Consider the following 17,511-nt stretch of genomic DNA (forward strand, 5'->3'; position numbering starts at 1 on the left):
TCGATGCCAGAGAGCAGGGGTGCAATCTTGGCTCACTGAAACCTCCACCTCCCAGGTTCAAGCAATTCTCTCGTCTCAGCCTCCCAGTTAGCTGGGATTACAGGCATGTGCCACCACACCCAGATAATTTTTGTATTTTTAGTAGAGATAGGGTTTCACCATTTTTGCCAGGTTGCTCTTAAACTCTTGGCCTCAAGTCATCCACACACCTGAGCACCCCAAAGTGCTGGGATTACAGCCATGAGCCACCGTACCCAGCCAAAAACTTTAGTGTAGCTATATTGCTAACTAGATTACAGTCAGAAAATAACAAATAACAGACTACTTATTAAAATTAAGAAAGAGGCAAACAAATTGTTGTTGAAATGAAATTTGATTTGGATTTTTTTCTCTGCATATTTAACACTTGCTTCACACAGTAAAAGGTTTTAGTCTACAGAAATAAACAGATGTGTAAGATTATAGAAATGCAATTACATTAGAAATCACCCAGGCTAAGCGTCTCAATTTACCAATGGAAAAATAAATGAGCACAGAAGTTAAAATACTTCTATAGTGTGTACACACACAGATACACACACACACTCACTGTAAAACTATATGGTTAATTACTTCCTAGAAATTCTGTCTTCTGGTTTCTAGTCCAGAGCTCCTTTTTATCACACACAATTGATTATAGTTTTAGATAACTAGAAAATTATGTGTGCCAAATATAGGGTCTTGTTTAAATAGAAAAAAAGGGAAATAACATCAAACAGAGAAGAAAATAAAAATCTGTCACTAACGTATATCAAAACATCTGATTATTTGGAGTAGGTGGCCTACCATATGGCAGACTCTTAATAAATATTTAGTCATAGTAACAATTTCAATAATAAGAGAAACAAATAACAATAATTAAAGCAATCTACCGCTGACTGATTCATCTTCTCTAAAATTAGAAGAAATGTGAGCCCATTACAAGACAGGGATGTTGAAGGGTATAAAATATTAAAATTTCTGAAAGACAGCATCTGGTAAATAGTTATTAAAATATTTTTTGTAATATGTCATTACTGTTATATATATATATGTGTGTGTGTGTGTGTGTGTGTATACTCTTACTTTATTTATAAATAAACTCCTTACAGAATGATAAATATTTATACCACTTTGTTCTTGGTTTTATCATGTTTTGATTGTTTTTCTTTCCCTCATATGTTCTTCATAGGGTGCATGGATTTAACATTGCTGACACAATTACCATGCGTGTTCATGTTGGAGCCAGTTTGGAGGTAGGTATAGAGCTTAATACAGCACAGCTGGCAGTAGAAAATCACTATCACCAGGCAAATTAAGCTACCATAACTCTGAAAAGAGACAGAACCTAGAAAACTAAAGCCATAGAAAAAGCAGGGATGTGGAGTTGGTGGGGTGGGTGAGGTGTGGTGAGAGGGATATAGATTCTTGGATGCTGCCAAATGTTGAAAGAAATAAGCACTGAAAGTACTATAGAGGGTCTACCCTTAACATTTTATTATCATGGTTTTCTCATATGCATTCATCTATTTAATATCCTATCCTCCTCAATCTATCTCATTTTTCATAAGTTCAAAGCAACTTGCATACATCAGTATACTTCCCCTTAAATACTAAGCTGCATGCCTCTTTTGAAAGATTCAGTTTACTTTTCAGTGGGGAAATATTTTTTCAATTAAATTTAAAAAATTTATTTGACTATTTTTGGTCCTAAAATTATATGGGTTAAAGTATTTGGCTGTAGGATATCATATTTTTCTTGAATAATTTAATAAGCAAACTTCAAGATTAAATATTAGTTACAGTTAACTTACTGGCAACCTAACAATTAAAGATATTCATGGCCAGGCGTGGTGGCTCATGTCTGTATTCCCAGCACTTTAGGAGGCCGAGGTGGGCAGATCATTTGAGCCTAGGAGTTCGAGAACAGCCTGGGAAACATGGGAAAACCCATCTCTACCAAAAATACTAAAGGCCAGTGTGGTGATGAGCGCCTGTAGTCTCAGCTACCTATAAGGCTGAGGTGGGAAGATCACCTGAGTGATCTGGGAGGTCAAGGCTTCACTGAGCCATGGTCAAGCCACTGCACTCCAGCCTGGGTGACAGAGTGAGACCTCTGTCACACACACACAAAGAAAAAAACAGGTATTTATGGTACTATAATATAAATAAGAATTACTTTATTAACACCAACTATAATGTATGAATAGTTCAATCAACCTATTGAATTTTCTAAATGTTTTATATTAATTTACTTATTTCCCCAAAATCTCTGTGAATAAAATTTGTCAAAAATCATCAATTAAATTTTCCTTATGTGACAAGGCAGAGAAAGAAAATATAGAGTTTATAGTTCAGTGGTTGGAGAATTTCAGACTTTGGACTGTAACCTAAATTCTGTATCACAGAAACTTGGAAATAATTTATTTCATGTAAGGTAATATATATGGAAATAAAGAATGTATAGTATATAAAAACTCATAGCCTAACTAACAACCATCTAAAGAGAATAAAGGAGTGCTCTATAGTTGTATAAACCAGATAAATTTTAGGACAAACTTAATTTCAAAATATTAAATAAAACTTTTCTTGCAGCATTATGCACATTGTCTTTTATACATAAATTACCTGAATACAAGTTATGTTTTCCTTATTGGACTATACATTCCCTGAAAGTGAAGGAAGTAAAAAGAGCTAATTGTTATTGGTCACCTGGTTTTAATAGGTGTTTATGTTACACTAATTTCAGCTTACCTGAAACAGTTATTATTATGTTCTTTTTCAAATAAGAAGCCTGTTGGTCAAAGGTTAAATAATATGGTCAAAATTATGTATATAGTGGGTGAACCCAGATGGCCAAATAAAAGACCCAGCACTGATCATCCCCACTGCAAGGACACCAATTTAACAAATATCTACACAAAAAGAGCACCTTCATAAGAACGAAAAATCAGGTGAGCACTCACACTACCTGGTTTTAACTTCATATTGCTGAAGGATGCACTGAGGAGGGTTAGAAGATCGTCTTGAATAGTCAATGCCACCACTACTCCCCTATCCCCTGAAACAGCCACATGGTACAGAGAAGAACTCTTTGCTTGGCAGATGGAGAGGCCAGGGATTTCAAGACACTGCATTGAATTGAGGGCTACCCTGTCACAGCAGAAAGCAAAACCAGGCTGACCTCAGCTGATGCCCTCCCAAAAAGGCAGTATTTAAACTAGCCCTAAATAGAGGGGAATCGCTCATCCCGGGGGTCTGAGCTTGATTTCTGGCAACACTTGCCACTATGAGTGAAAGTACTCTGGGGCACCAAATAAACTTGAAAGATAATCAAGGCTACAGGACTACAACTCCTAGGTGAGTCCAAGTGCAGAAATGTACTCAGAGCCAGTGGACTGAGACACCAGCCAGGGTAGCTAAGGATTTGCTTGTGCACCACCATTCTCACAACCTCATGCTGCACAACTCGTGGCTCCAAAAGAGACCCTTTCCTTTCTGTCGAAGAATGGAGAGAAAATTAGATGTTGTCACTCATCTTGGATACCAGCTCAGCCACAAAAGGATAGAGCACCAGTTAGAGTCATGAAGCTCATTTTCCAGGCCCTAGCTCCAATATGACATTTCTAGATACACCCTGGGCCAGAGGAGAAGCTGCTACCTTGAAGGGAAGGACAAATCACCTGCGACTAAAGAGCCCTTGGTCCCTGAATAACAAGCAGCGATACCCAGGTAGTATGTTGTGGGCATTGGGTGAGACTCTGAGACTAGCTGGCTTCAAGAAGTAAGACTCAGCATATTGGCTGTTGTAGCTATAGGAGAAATTCCTTCTGCTTAAGAAAAGTGGAGGGAAGAGTAAAGAGTATTTTGTCTTGCACCTTAGGGACTAGCTCATCTACAGAAGTGTGGAGCACTAAGCCAGCTCTTGGGGTTCCTGATTCCAGGTCTTGGCTCTTGGTTCTTTGGTGGTATTCCTGGACTTGCCCTGTGCCAGAGGGGAGCCCACACCCCTGAAGGGTGAGTTTCATGCCAGGCAGCATTAACCACAGTTGACTGAAGAGTACTTGGGACTTAAATTAATATCAGCAGTAGCCTGACAGTACTCCCCATGGGCCAGGGGTGGCGGTGGCCATGGATAAATCTCCTCTGTCTGTGGAAAGGTGAGGGAAGAGTGGGAAAGACTGTGCCGTGTGGTTTGAGTGTCAGCTTAGCCAGAGTAAAATAGAATCGCTGGTAAGCATCTAAGGTTTTTGATTCCAGCCCCTGCCTCCTGGACAGAATTGCTGGACCTGCACAAGGCCTGAGGAAATTTGCTATCCCTAAGGGAAGGACATAAGCCTCACTGGCTTCACTACCTACTGATTGTAGATCAGTAGGGTCTTCAGCAAACATAGGCAGTAGCCAGATACTGATACAGTAGGCCTTGGGTGAAACCCAGTGCTGTTCTGGCTTCAAGTCTGACTCCACACAGTGACCCAATGAGAGTGGCCACCAGGGCGCTTGTGTCACTTCACTCCCAGCTCTGAACAAGAGAGAGAATCTGATTGGGAGAAAGTAAGGGAAGAAAACAAAAGTCTCTGCCTGGTAATCCAGAGAATTCTTCCAAAACTTATTTAAGGCTATCAAGATGTTACCTCTAGAAGTCTGCTAGAACCACAGCATTACTGGGCTGGGTGTGACCCCTAATGCAGATACAGCTTAGAATACAAAACACAAGTCATTTATAATACTTGGAAAGCCTTCCCAAGAGTGATGAGAACCAACAAGCCCAGACTCTGAAGACTACAATAAGTATCTAACTCTTCAATGGCTAGATACAGATGAAAATCCATAAGCATCAAGATCATAGAGGGAAACACGACCTCAACAAATGAACTAAATAAAGAAACTGGGAACGAATCCTGGAGAAACAGAAATATGTGACCTTTTAGACAGAGAATTCAAAATAGCTGTTTTGAGGAAACTCAAATTCAGGATAACACAGAGAAAGAATTCAAAATTTTATCAGATAAATTTGACAAAGAGATTGAAATAATCAAAAAGAATCCAGCAGAAATTCTGGAGTTGAGAAATGCAGCTGACATACAGATGAATGCATCAGTCTTTTACTAGCAGAATTCATCAGACAGAAAAAAGAATTAGTGAGTTTGGAGACATGCTATTTGAAAATATACAGTCAGAGTAGAACAAAGAATAAAAAACAATTAAGCATGCCTATAGGATCTAGACAATAGCCTCAAAATGGCAAATCTAAGAGTTAGTGAGATTAAAGAGAAGGTAGAGAAAGAAATAGGAGTAGGAAGTTTATTCAAAGGAATACAAGAGAACTTCTCAAACGTAGAGAAATATATCAATATCCAACTATGGAAAGATTGTAGGATACCAGGCAAATTTAACCCAAAGAAGACTACCTCAAGGCATTAAATAATCAAACTTTCAAAGACCAAAGATTAAAAAAAAATTCCTAAAAGCATCAAGATAAAAGAAACAAATAACATACAATGGAGCTCCAATATGTATGGCAGCAGATGTTTCAGTGAAAACCTTATGGGACAAGAGAGAGTGACATGACATATTTAAGGTGGTGAAGACAAAAACTTTACCCTAGTCTAGTTTATCTGGTCATACTATCCTTCAGACATGAAGTCTTTATTAATAAAGGCTTTTCCAGACAAACAAAAGCTGAGGATTTCGTAAACACCAGGCCTGTCTGACAGAAAATACCAAAGAGAATGCTTCATTCAGTAAGGAAAGTATGTGAATAAGCCATGAGAAATCATCTGAAGATGCAAATCGAACTGGCAATAGGAAGTACAGGGAAAAATACAGAATATTATAACATTGTAAATGTTGTTTGTAAACTACTCTTAAGCAGAAAAATTAAATAATAAACCAATAAATATAAGTACAGCCACATTTCGAGACATAGAGAGTAGAATAAGAGAAATAGAAACAACAAAAATTTTAGAAGTGAGAGGATGAAGGGTTTTGATTAGTTTTCTATTTGCTTGTTTGTTTATGCAAACAATGTTAAGTTGTTATTAGCTTAAACTAATAGATTATATGATAGTATTTCCAAGCCACATGATAACCTCAAATCAAAAACATACAATGGCTATACAAAAAAAACAGAAAGAAATTAAAGAATACCACTAGAGAAAATTATCGTCATAAAAGACAGGAAGGAAGGAAACAAAAAGACCACAAAATAACCAGAAAACAAATAACAAAATGGTCAGAGTAAGTCATTTCATATTCATAATAGCATTAAATGTAAATGGACTAAACTCTCCAATCAAAAGACATAGAGTGGCTGAATGGAAAAAAATGAGAAATAGTGAACTGTCCCCTTTCAGAAACACACTTCACCTAAAAAGACACACATAGATTGAAAATAAAGTCATGGAAAAAAATATTCCTTGCCAATGGAAGCCAAAAAAGAGCAGGAAGAGTTATATCGGACAAAAGAGATGTGAAGACAAAAAATAGGAAAAGAGAAAAAGGAGGACACTACACAGCAATAAAAGGGTTAATTTAGCAACAGGATATAACAATTTTAAATGTATATGCATCCAACAGTGGAGCACACAGATATATAAAGCACATAGTATTAGAGCTAAAGAGAGAGAGACACCAGAACAATAGTATCTGGGGACAACACTCCACTTTCAGCATTGGACTGATCTTCAGACAGAAAATTAACAAAGAAACATCAAATTTAACCTACACTATAGACCAAATGGACCTAAAAGATATTTACAGAAAATTTCATCTAATGGCTGCAAAATACACATTATTTTCCTCAGCACATGGATATGTCTCAAGGATTGATTGTATGTTAGGTTACAAAAACAAGTCTTAAAACATTCAAAAAATTGAAATAATATCAAGCATCTTCTCTGATCACAAAGGAATAAAACTACAAATTAGGAACAAGGGGAATGTTGAAAATTATACAAACACATGAAAAATAAACAATATATTTCTGAACGATCTGTGGGTCAATTAAGATACTAAGAAGAAAATCGACAAATTCATTGAAACAAATGATAATGGAAACATAACATAGAAAACCTGTGAGAAACAATGAAAGAAGTACTAAGAAGGAAGTTTATAAGTGGCTACATCAAAAAAGAGGAAAAATTTCAAATAAACAACCTAACAAATGCATTTTAAATAACTAGAAAAGTAAGAGCGAAGCAACATCCAAAATTAGTAGAAAAAAAGCAATAATCAAGATCAGAGCAGAAAAAAATTAATTTGAAGAAAAGAGATACAAAAATCAATGAAACAAAAAGCTATGTTTTTTAAAAAAAATAATAATGAACAAAATTGACAATCCTTTAGGAAAACTAAGAAAAAGGCCGTGCATGGTGGCTCATGCCTGTAATCTCAACACTTTGGGAGGTCGAGGCAGAAAGATAGCTTGAGGCCAAGAGTTCAAGACCAGCCTGGGCAACATGGTGAAACCTTGTGTCTACTAAAATTACAAAAAATTAGCTGGGCATGGTCATGCACACCTCCAGCTACTCAGGAGGTGAAATCACAAGAATCACTTGAACACAGAAGGCCGAGGTTACAGTGAGCTGAGATCATGCCACTGCACTCCAGCCTGGGTGACAGAGCAAGACTGTGTCTCAAAAAAAAATAAAAATAAAAAAAAGAAAGAGAAGAAAAGAGAGAGAGGGGGAGAAGAGAGAGAGAAGACAAAAACAAATAAAATCAGAGATGATAAAGGAGACATTAAAACTGATATTGCAGATATTCAAAAGATTAGTGGCTACTATGAGCAACTATATGCCAATAAATTGGAAAATACAGAAGAAGCAGATAAATTCCTAGATGTATACAACTTACTAAGATTAAACCATAAAAAAGTTGAAAACTAAACAGACCAATAAAAAGTAATGACATCAAAGCTGTAATACAATGACTCCCAATAAAGAAACCCTGGGACCCTATGGCTTCACTGTTACATTATTCTGAACATTTATAAAGAACTAATACCAATCCTGCTGAAACTATTCCAAGAAATAGAACATGAGGGAATACTTCCACAGTCATTCTACTAGACCAGTATTACCCAGACACCAAAACCAGACAAAGACACATCAAAAATGAAAGGTATAGATCAATATCTCTGATGAATATTGATGCAAAAATCCTCAAAAAATACCAGCAAATAAAATTCAACAATACATCAAAAATATCATTCATCAGGACCAAGTGGGATTTATTCCAGAGATGCAAGGATGGTTCAACATACACAGATCAATGTGATACATCATATCAACAGAATTAAATACAAAAACCATATGATCATTTCAATTGTTGCATAAAAAATATGATAAAATTCAACATCCCTTCATGATTAAAACCATCAAAAACTGGGTATAGAAGGAACACACCTCAACATAATAAAAGCCATATACAACAGATCCATAGCTAGTAAACTTAAGAGGAAGAACTGAAAGCCTCTAAGATTGGTAACAGGGCAAGGATGCCCACTTTTATCACTATTATTCAACATAGTACAGGAAATCCTAGCTAAAGCAATCACACAATTTAAAAAAAATAAGTGGCATGCAAATTGGAAAGACAGAAGTCAAATTATCCTTGTTTACAGATGACATAATCTTATATTTGGAAAAACCTAAAGACTCACCAAAAAACTATTAGAACTAATGAACAAAAGCAGTAAAGTGCAGAATACAATATCAACATACAAATATTAGTAGTGTTTCTATATGTTAACAGGGAACAATCTGAAAAATAAATCAAGAAAGTAACCCTATTTATAATAGCAAATGAAATAAATACAAATGTAATAAAATAAATGCAAATAAAATAAATACAAATGAAATGAAATATGTAAATATTAAACAAAGAAAAGATCTCTCAAATGAAAACTGTAAAACACTGATACAAGAAATCAAAGAGAACACAATTAAATGGATAGCTATTTCACATTCATGTATTACAACAATCAATATTGTTAAACTGTACATACTTCCCAAAGAAATCTACAGATTTAATTCAATTTCTATTAAATACCATTGATATTCTTTATATAAATAGAAAAAAAAAACTAAAATGTAGATGTAACTAAAAAAGACTCAGAATAGCCAAAGCAATCCTAAGCAAAAAAAAAAAAAAAAAACTGGAGGAGTTCAACCTGCCTTTAAATTATAGTACAGAGGTATAGTAACCAAAATGGCATGGTATTGACATGAAAACAAACACATAAATCAGTAGAACAGAATAGAGAACCCAGAGATAAATCCATAAATTTACAGTGAACTCAATTTTGCCAATGTCTCCAAGAACACACACTGGGGAAAGGGCAGTCTCCTCAATAATTGTAAAAATTGGATATCTATATGGCAAACAATGAATCCAGATCCCTATGTCTTGTTATATACAAAAATCTAATCAAAATGGATTACTTAAATTTAAAACCACAAACTATGAAAGTATTAAAAAGAAAATATAAGATTAGCTCTCCAGGACACCTGGCAAAGATTTCTTGTATAGTACCCCACAAGCACAGGCAACTGAAGCAAAAAATGAATAAATGGTATCCGAATAAATTAAAAAGCTTCTGCATAGCAAAGGAAACAATCAACAAAGTGAACACAACCCACAGAATGGGAGAAAATATTCAAAAACTACCCATCTGATGAGGGATTAATAACCAGAATATACAAGGTGCTCAAGCAACTTGAGAAAACAATCTAATAATCAGATTTTAAAATGGGCAAAAGAGGCTGCGCGTGGTGGCTCACGCCTGTAATCCCAGCACTTTGGGAGGCCAATGTGGGCACATCACAAGGTCAGAAGTTCAAGACCATCCTGGCCAACATGGTGAAACCTCGTCTCTACTAAAAATGCAAAAAAATAGCCAGGTGTGGTGGGTGCCTGTAATCCCATCTACTAGGGAGGCTGAGGCAGGAGAATTGTTTGAACCCAGGAGACGGAGGTTGCAGTGAGCTGAGATCGCGCCATTGCACTCCAGCCTGGGTGACGGGCCAAGACCCAATCTCAAAAAAAAAAATTGCAAAAGATCTAACAGAAAGTTCTTAAGAGATGACATAGAAATGACAAACAGGCATGTGGAAAGGTGCTCAACACCATTGATCATCAGATAAATGCAAATCTGAACTACAATGAAATCCTATCTCACCCCAATTAGAATGTCTTTTTTCCAAAAGGCAGTAAATGCTGGGGAGGATGTGGAGAAAAGGGAACTCGTGTACACTGTTGGTGGGAATGTAAATTAGTACAACCACCATGGAGAACAGTTTGGAGGTTCCTCAAAAAAGTGAAAATAAAGCTTCTATAAGATCCAGCAATTCCACTACTAGGTATATACCCAAAAGAAAAGAAATTGGTATATCTAAGAGACACCTACGCTTCCATATTTATGCAGCACTATTCATTATAGCCAAGATCTGGGAGCAACCTAAGTGTCCATCAAAAGATAACTAGATAATAAAAATGTGCTACATACACCCAATGAAGTACAATTCAACCATAAAAAAATGAGATCCTGTCATTTGCAGCAACATGGATGTAACTAGAAGTCATTATGTTAAATGAAATAAGCCAGGCACACAAAGACATGCTTCATATATTCTCATTTATTTGTGGCAGCTAAAATTTAATATAGTTGAGTATCATGGAGACAGAGAGTTGAAGGGTGGTTATCAGACTGGCAAGAGTACTGGGGGATAGTGGTAAATGGGGATTATTAATGGGTACCAAGGAATAGTTAGAAAGAATAAATAAGACCTAGTATTTGCTAGCACAATGGGTGACTATAGCCAAATATAATCTAACTGTACATTTTAAAATAAGTAAATGTATATAGATTGTAACACAAATGATAAATGATTGAGGTGATAGATAACCCATTTATCCTGTTGTGATTATTAAGCATTGCATGCCTGTGTCTAAATATCTCATGTAACCCATAGATCTATATACCTACTGTGTACCCACACAAATTAAAAATTTTTTAAATAATAAAATTAAAAATACACATGTAGGAGGACACAGGGTCAGAATGTGAAAGGATTTCTGTTTAATTCCACAGCCCTAAAATTTGTACCGTTACTTGATATTTATCTACAATCTCATTATCTAAGGACTATACCTTTAAAAAAATCTTTCTGTATGCCACAGAACCTGTAAGACTTCTCACTGTAAAATAAGAACATAAACATGCACATGTGTGTTCACTGCAGCAGTATTCACAATAGCAAAGACATGGAATCAACCTAAATGCCCATCAATTGTAGACTGGATAAAGACTACGTGATACATATACACTATGGAATACTACCCAGCCATAAAAATGAGATCATGTCCTTTGCAGGAACATGAATGGAGCTGGACACCATTATCCTTAGGAAACTAACTCGGGAACAGAAAACCAAATACCGCATGTTCTCACTTAAAGGTGGGACCTAAATGATGAGAACACATGCACACACAGAGGAGAACCAAAGACAATGGGGCCTATCTGAGGGTGTGGAGGGTGGAGGGAGCGAGAAGATCAGGAAAAATAACTAATGGATACTAGGCTTAACACCTGGGTGACCAAATAATTTATTTAACAAATCCCTATGACACGAGTTTACCTATATTACAAACCTGCACATGTACCCCTGAACTTAAAATTTAAAAAAAACCCAGAAACTTTCTATAAATATATCAGTTTTATCATCTGTTTTGCATCTTATCAATGCTTTAGAGTAAGTAATAATACTTGCATTCCCACATACTTGATGCATTGCTTCATTTTGCCATTCACCTTGTTTTATAAAGAAAATGTCTTTGAGTGTATGTGTATACTGAAATGATTAAATGAAAACTTAATTACAGGGTTGATGGACTATTTTTGAAGTTCAGTGTCCAGTATTTTGTCTTAGACATAATATGTCCTTAGTTTACACTTATTGAAATGAAGATAACTTAGAGGATGGAAAACAAAATAGGTTGATATCTTGTATTGAGGACAGAGACCAGGTCAACCTTAGATAGGGCAGTGGCATCAAGATAGGCAATCCTGTGTAAGCGTTAAAGAGTATGGAGTAAGGTATGGTATTTCTTATTGTTGTTGGTTTTTTTTTTTTTTTTTTTTTTTTTTTTTTTTGCCTTTACACACATATGGCAGCAGAATTTACGAATTCAAAAAGAGATGATTCATCTTGTCATCTCCTTGAACACCATTGTACCTTTAGTGAACAAAGCTGTCAACAGTTTTAACAGCCCTGTGAACTCAGGCAAAAGTCATTTAATACCATTTCAGCCTGATTCTAATCATTTGTAAAAAGCTTACTGTTCATAATGAACACCTATAAAATGAAAGCTGGTGTTGTCAGAGAAGACTTTAGTTTTCAATGTGTTTGTTTATCTCCATTTCCCCATGATGTAAACACAACCTGTTTTTAAGATGTCAAAAACCTATAATGATCAACAGTGCTATGTGCATTAAAACACTTAGTTTCCACAGACCTTAAATAATATATTGCTACAAGGCAAAGAGTGTTCGTGCTGTTGAATTGCATTAGATGTATTACATTTTCCCAATATATGGCTTTACGAATACATCTTAACGTTGATTTAACCACGTAATAAATTCTCCTTTGCTTTAAATGCAAGAATATTTTTATAGGAAGCAATTTTAAGTAAATATGTTATTTTTGTGAGTGTGTTTGTATATGTAAATGTAAATCCAGTGTTGCATTTTTACTTTTCTTAGAGTACTGCATACTTGTAAATATATTTGTAGATTTTATTAAATTCATAAGACCATAAAATTAGGTTGAATCTAGGAAGAGATATTATTTTAAGGAAAAATACCTAAGGCAGAAAGTCTTATACCCCTTTGCAAACTGTTTTTGGCACTTAATTTTTATCTTAAATATACTTTGGGTAAACAAATGGCTTGGGAACAATTTGTTTTTCATCATAGGAACATTAAAGAGGAGACTTTAAAACTCTTAACTGCCTACAAACCTCCTTCACTAGCAGCAGCTATATTAGGAAATGAAAAAAAATAGTTAAGAAATAAATGCATCAGGCAGCAACAGTGATGCAGTCTCCCCTGTGAAAGCTGACCTTGCAGCAAGGTCAATGGGATTAGTTAATGCAGAGTGTCTTTCTCCATAATAAAAGAGACAACACACTAGCAATATACATGCAGGAGGAGGTAAAATATGTTATGCTATATGTACATACATGTATATGTATAATAAATAGTTCATTAAGTGTATGTTCATGCTCAAATACACCCTGAAATGAGATTTTAAAAATCTACTTCAAAGACTCAAGTTTCAATTTTTAATAATCATATAAAGAATTGAGTTGTTCATCTGAAAACCATTAACAATATGTATTAAAAATTACTAACCTAAGAAAAAGTAACTTATTAAACATATCAATTCAGATGTTTTTATTTGAAAGCAACAGATAATATCTAACTTATATGTGAGAGTTTATTGAAACTGTGTAAGAGTAATTCATAAAATTAAGTAATAAACAAAAATGTCCTCAAACTTGTTTCCCACCACTACAGTTCAGTCACCACACGACAATAACATCAAGACTGATGCTTTTGAAGTATGTCTCAATTGCTTTCCCTTTTGCATAAAACCTTAATTAATGTGGTTTCCTATTAGAAGTAGAAGAAAATCCATTTGTTTTACACAGTTAATACCACCCTACTTGACCTGTTCTCTCTTTCTGCCTTCCTGACTACATTCCACAACCATAGTATACCATCAACGCTGACACTCTTTCACTTGCTGGAAAATCTCTGTCTTATTCTCATATTAGGCCTTTGCAAGTTTTGTTCCAGTTTTCTGGAATACTCTGCTCATAGATATCCTTAAAGCTGACTCTTTCTCATTATCTAGATATCAACCCAAGCACAGTATCCTTTTCTATCACTTAAGTAGATGATATCCTATCGTTTGTCACTCAAGACCTTATTATTTTTTTTAATCTCTAGCTAACACTTATTGCTAGTCTCATTTTTATTTTGTTTTTAGGTTTATTATTGCCTAACAGACAACAATTTATAATTATAAATTATAATTTATAGTCTGTCTAACAGACTATAAGTTATGCGGACACAGTCTCTTTCTTTGGCTCTTTCATGGTTTAATTACTGAGATTTACACTAAGGTATCTACTGACTATTTAATAAATATTTGTTCATTCATTCAACATTTTTCCTAAATGCCTACTATGTGGCAGGTCCTGTTTTAAGTGCTGTAGATATAGTAGCTTAAAAACAGGAATAAAATTCTCCTCTCATAAACTTCCGTTATATGGTGGTGACAGATAATAAATTTGTTGAATCGGTGACTCTACAAAGCATCAATGAGGACAGGATCCAACAGTTTTGAGTCTCTGTATAGCTCTAGTTAATTTTTAACTCCTGTAAGAGACAATCTGATTGGCATAGCTTTAGGTAGGTATCTCTAAATTAGGATCAAATAGCCACAACCCAGCCAAAGACTTGGAAGTAATTTGTATTTACTTTATGGATACACATATACTCTTCTCCTACACAGGCAAAAATAATCCTGCCTAACAAAAATTAGCTACTGTAATGCAAATGAAAACACGATTGTCAGGTCTCTGATCAGAGGCCCACCAAATTGTATCAAGTTGTCACATCCAGATATGAGTTATTCTCCTATCGGATCCAGGAATTTTATCCATTAACCTCTGAGTGGCTCTCATCTTGGCCTACTTACTCTGTAGCATTGCATTTATTGAAACTACAATGAGTCGTGTGTTTAACACTATTATTTCATAGTATATATAATCTGCAAAAGGGAGGTCATAGTTAACCGTAAACAGGAGGCCAGGTTTGGTGGCTCATGCCTGTAATCCCAGCACTTTGGGAGGCTGAGGCCAGAGGATCACTTGAACTTGGAGTTGAGCCCAGCCTGGGCAACGTAAGGAGACCTCGTGTCTACTAAACATACAAAAGTAGCCAGGCATGGTGGGATGCACCTATTGTTCCAGCTACTCAGGAGGCCCAAGAGGGAGAACCACTTCAGTCTGGGAGATTAGGCTGCAGTGAATGACGATCTTGCCACTGCACTCCAGCCGGGGTGACAGAGCAAGGGCCTGTCTCAAAAACTGAATGAATAAATAAATAAGTAGTAAACAGGAGGGAAACGTGTTGTATGATCAAATGTCTTGAAGTTCAAACATGTATTATGTTCATTATAAAATGACAGAGTAATGATCTAAAAGTACAGATGCAGAGTGAAGAGAAAATCAGTATCTTCTACTAGGCAGTTTCACAACATCAAGAGCTATATTGTGTCTCTGCTGGCAAAATGGCTGGATCTCTCTTCTAATAATTATTTTACACAATAGATCATCTCAAGCTTACAGGAAAAATGTAGAAAATAATATAAAAGACAACTGTGTTTCCTCCATAGAGTTCAAATACATGTATGTTTTATACCATCCTTATTTCAGAGGACATTTTTCTTTAGGAAATATATCTTAAATATATCACTGAATAATTAACAATAAAAACTGCCATTTTGCAAATTTTAAATTTATAGAAATTGTATCACCTGATATATGGGATTTGGCTATCTCATTTTTCACCTCCAACATTAGGCTGAAATTTATCTATGTTGATGCACATAGATTTACTTTATTCAATTTAATTGCTGATATTCTGAGCAACTCTTATTTTTCCATCACCGCTCTTAGAAAAAATGCTGCTGCAACAAAACATCTCTGAGTTTGTGTTTAATTGCGAGTACCTCTCTAGAGTAGATGTCTGGAGGTAAAATTTCTGAGTTGAAAATAATGAGTTTCCTCTAGCTTATCATCCTTGATTCTGCAGACACTGCTCAAATATATACTCTCACCAGTAATCTATAAAAACACGAATTAATCAACCTTGTCTTTAAAAATGGGTACTGTCAGATTTACAAATGTTTGTACTGTTATGAGGGTCTTATGAGTTTAAATTGCTTTCACCTAATGAGTATCAATAAAAATATCAGGTGTATTGGTTTGCTAGAACTGCCATCACAAAATTCCACAGACTGGATGGCTTAAACAACTGAGATTTATTTATTCACAGTTCTGGAGGCTGGAAGACCAAGTTCAAGGTTTTGCAAGACAAGGAAGCAGAGAGGCCCTTTCTCCTTCCTTGTCTTGCAAAAGTTTGATTTCTCACTATGTCCTCACATAGTTGCCTTTTAGTCTCTGTGTTCACATGCCTAATATATCTCCCTGTGTGTCCTAATCTCTTCTTCATAGAAGGATACACATGATGTTAGGTTAAGGCTCAACCTAACAACCCATAGTAACTGAATTACCTCTTTAAAGTCCCTATGTCCAAATATGGTCACTTTGGGAGATCTGGGGGCTTTGGCTTCAACATGTGAATTTTTCTTTCTCTGGGGAAAGAAGGATAGAATTCAGTTCCTGAAACCAGGGGACAAACAGGAGTCAGGAAAACATATCATGAGAATATGTACTATGAGTGAAAGTTGAAGTGGGGCCAAATCTACAATTTCTGACTAAACAGACATAATACACACATAATACACACATAAACACACACACACAAACTAAAACTCACAATTATACAAACACACACACACACAAATACCTTCAAACGAAGCACTAAACATGGAAAGGAACAACCGGTACCAGCCACGGCAAAAACATACCAAACTGTAAAGACCATCGAGGCTAGGAAGAAACTGTATCAACTAACGAGCAAAATAACCAACTAACATCATAATGACAGGAGCAGATTCACACATAACAATATTAACGTTAAATGTAAATGGGCTAAATGCTCCAATTAAAAGACACAGACTGGAAAATTGGATAAGGAGTCAAGACCCATCAGTGTGCTGTATTCAGGAAACCCATCTCACATGCAGAGACACACACAGACTCAAAATAAAGGGATGGAGGAAGATCTATCAAGCAAATGGAAAACAGAAAAAGGCAGGGGTTGCAATTCTAGTCTCTGATAAAATAGACTTTAAACCAACAAAGATCAAAAGAGACAAAGAAGGCCATTACATAATGGTAAAGGGATCAATTCAACAAGAAGAGGTAACTATCCTAAATATATATGCACCCAACACAGGAGCACCCAGATTCATAAAGCAAGTCCTGAGTGACCTACAAAGGGACTTAAACTCCCACACAATAATAATGGGAGATTTTAACACCCCACTGTCAATATTAAACAGATCAATGAGACAGAAAGTTAACAAGGATATCCAGGAATTGAACTCAGCTCTACATAAAGTGGACCTAATAGACATCTACAGAACTCTCCACCCCAAATCAATAGAATATACATTATTTTCAGCACCACACCACACCTATTCCAAAATTGACCACATTGTTGGAAGTAAAGCTCTCCTCAGCAAATGTAAAAGAACAGAAATTATAACAAACTGTGTCTCAGACCACAGT

This window comes from Nomascus leucogenys, chromosome 15 (assembly GCF_006542625.1).
Source record: "Nomascus leucogenys isolate Asia chromosome 15, Asia_NLE_v1, whole genome shotgun sequence".
In the NCBI taxonomy this organism is placed as follows: Eukaryota; Metazoa; Chordata; class Mammalia; order Primates; family Hylobatidae; genus Nomascus; species Nomascus leucogenys.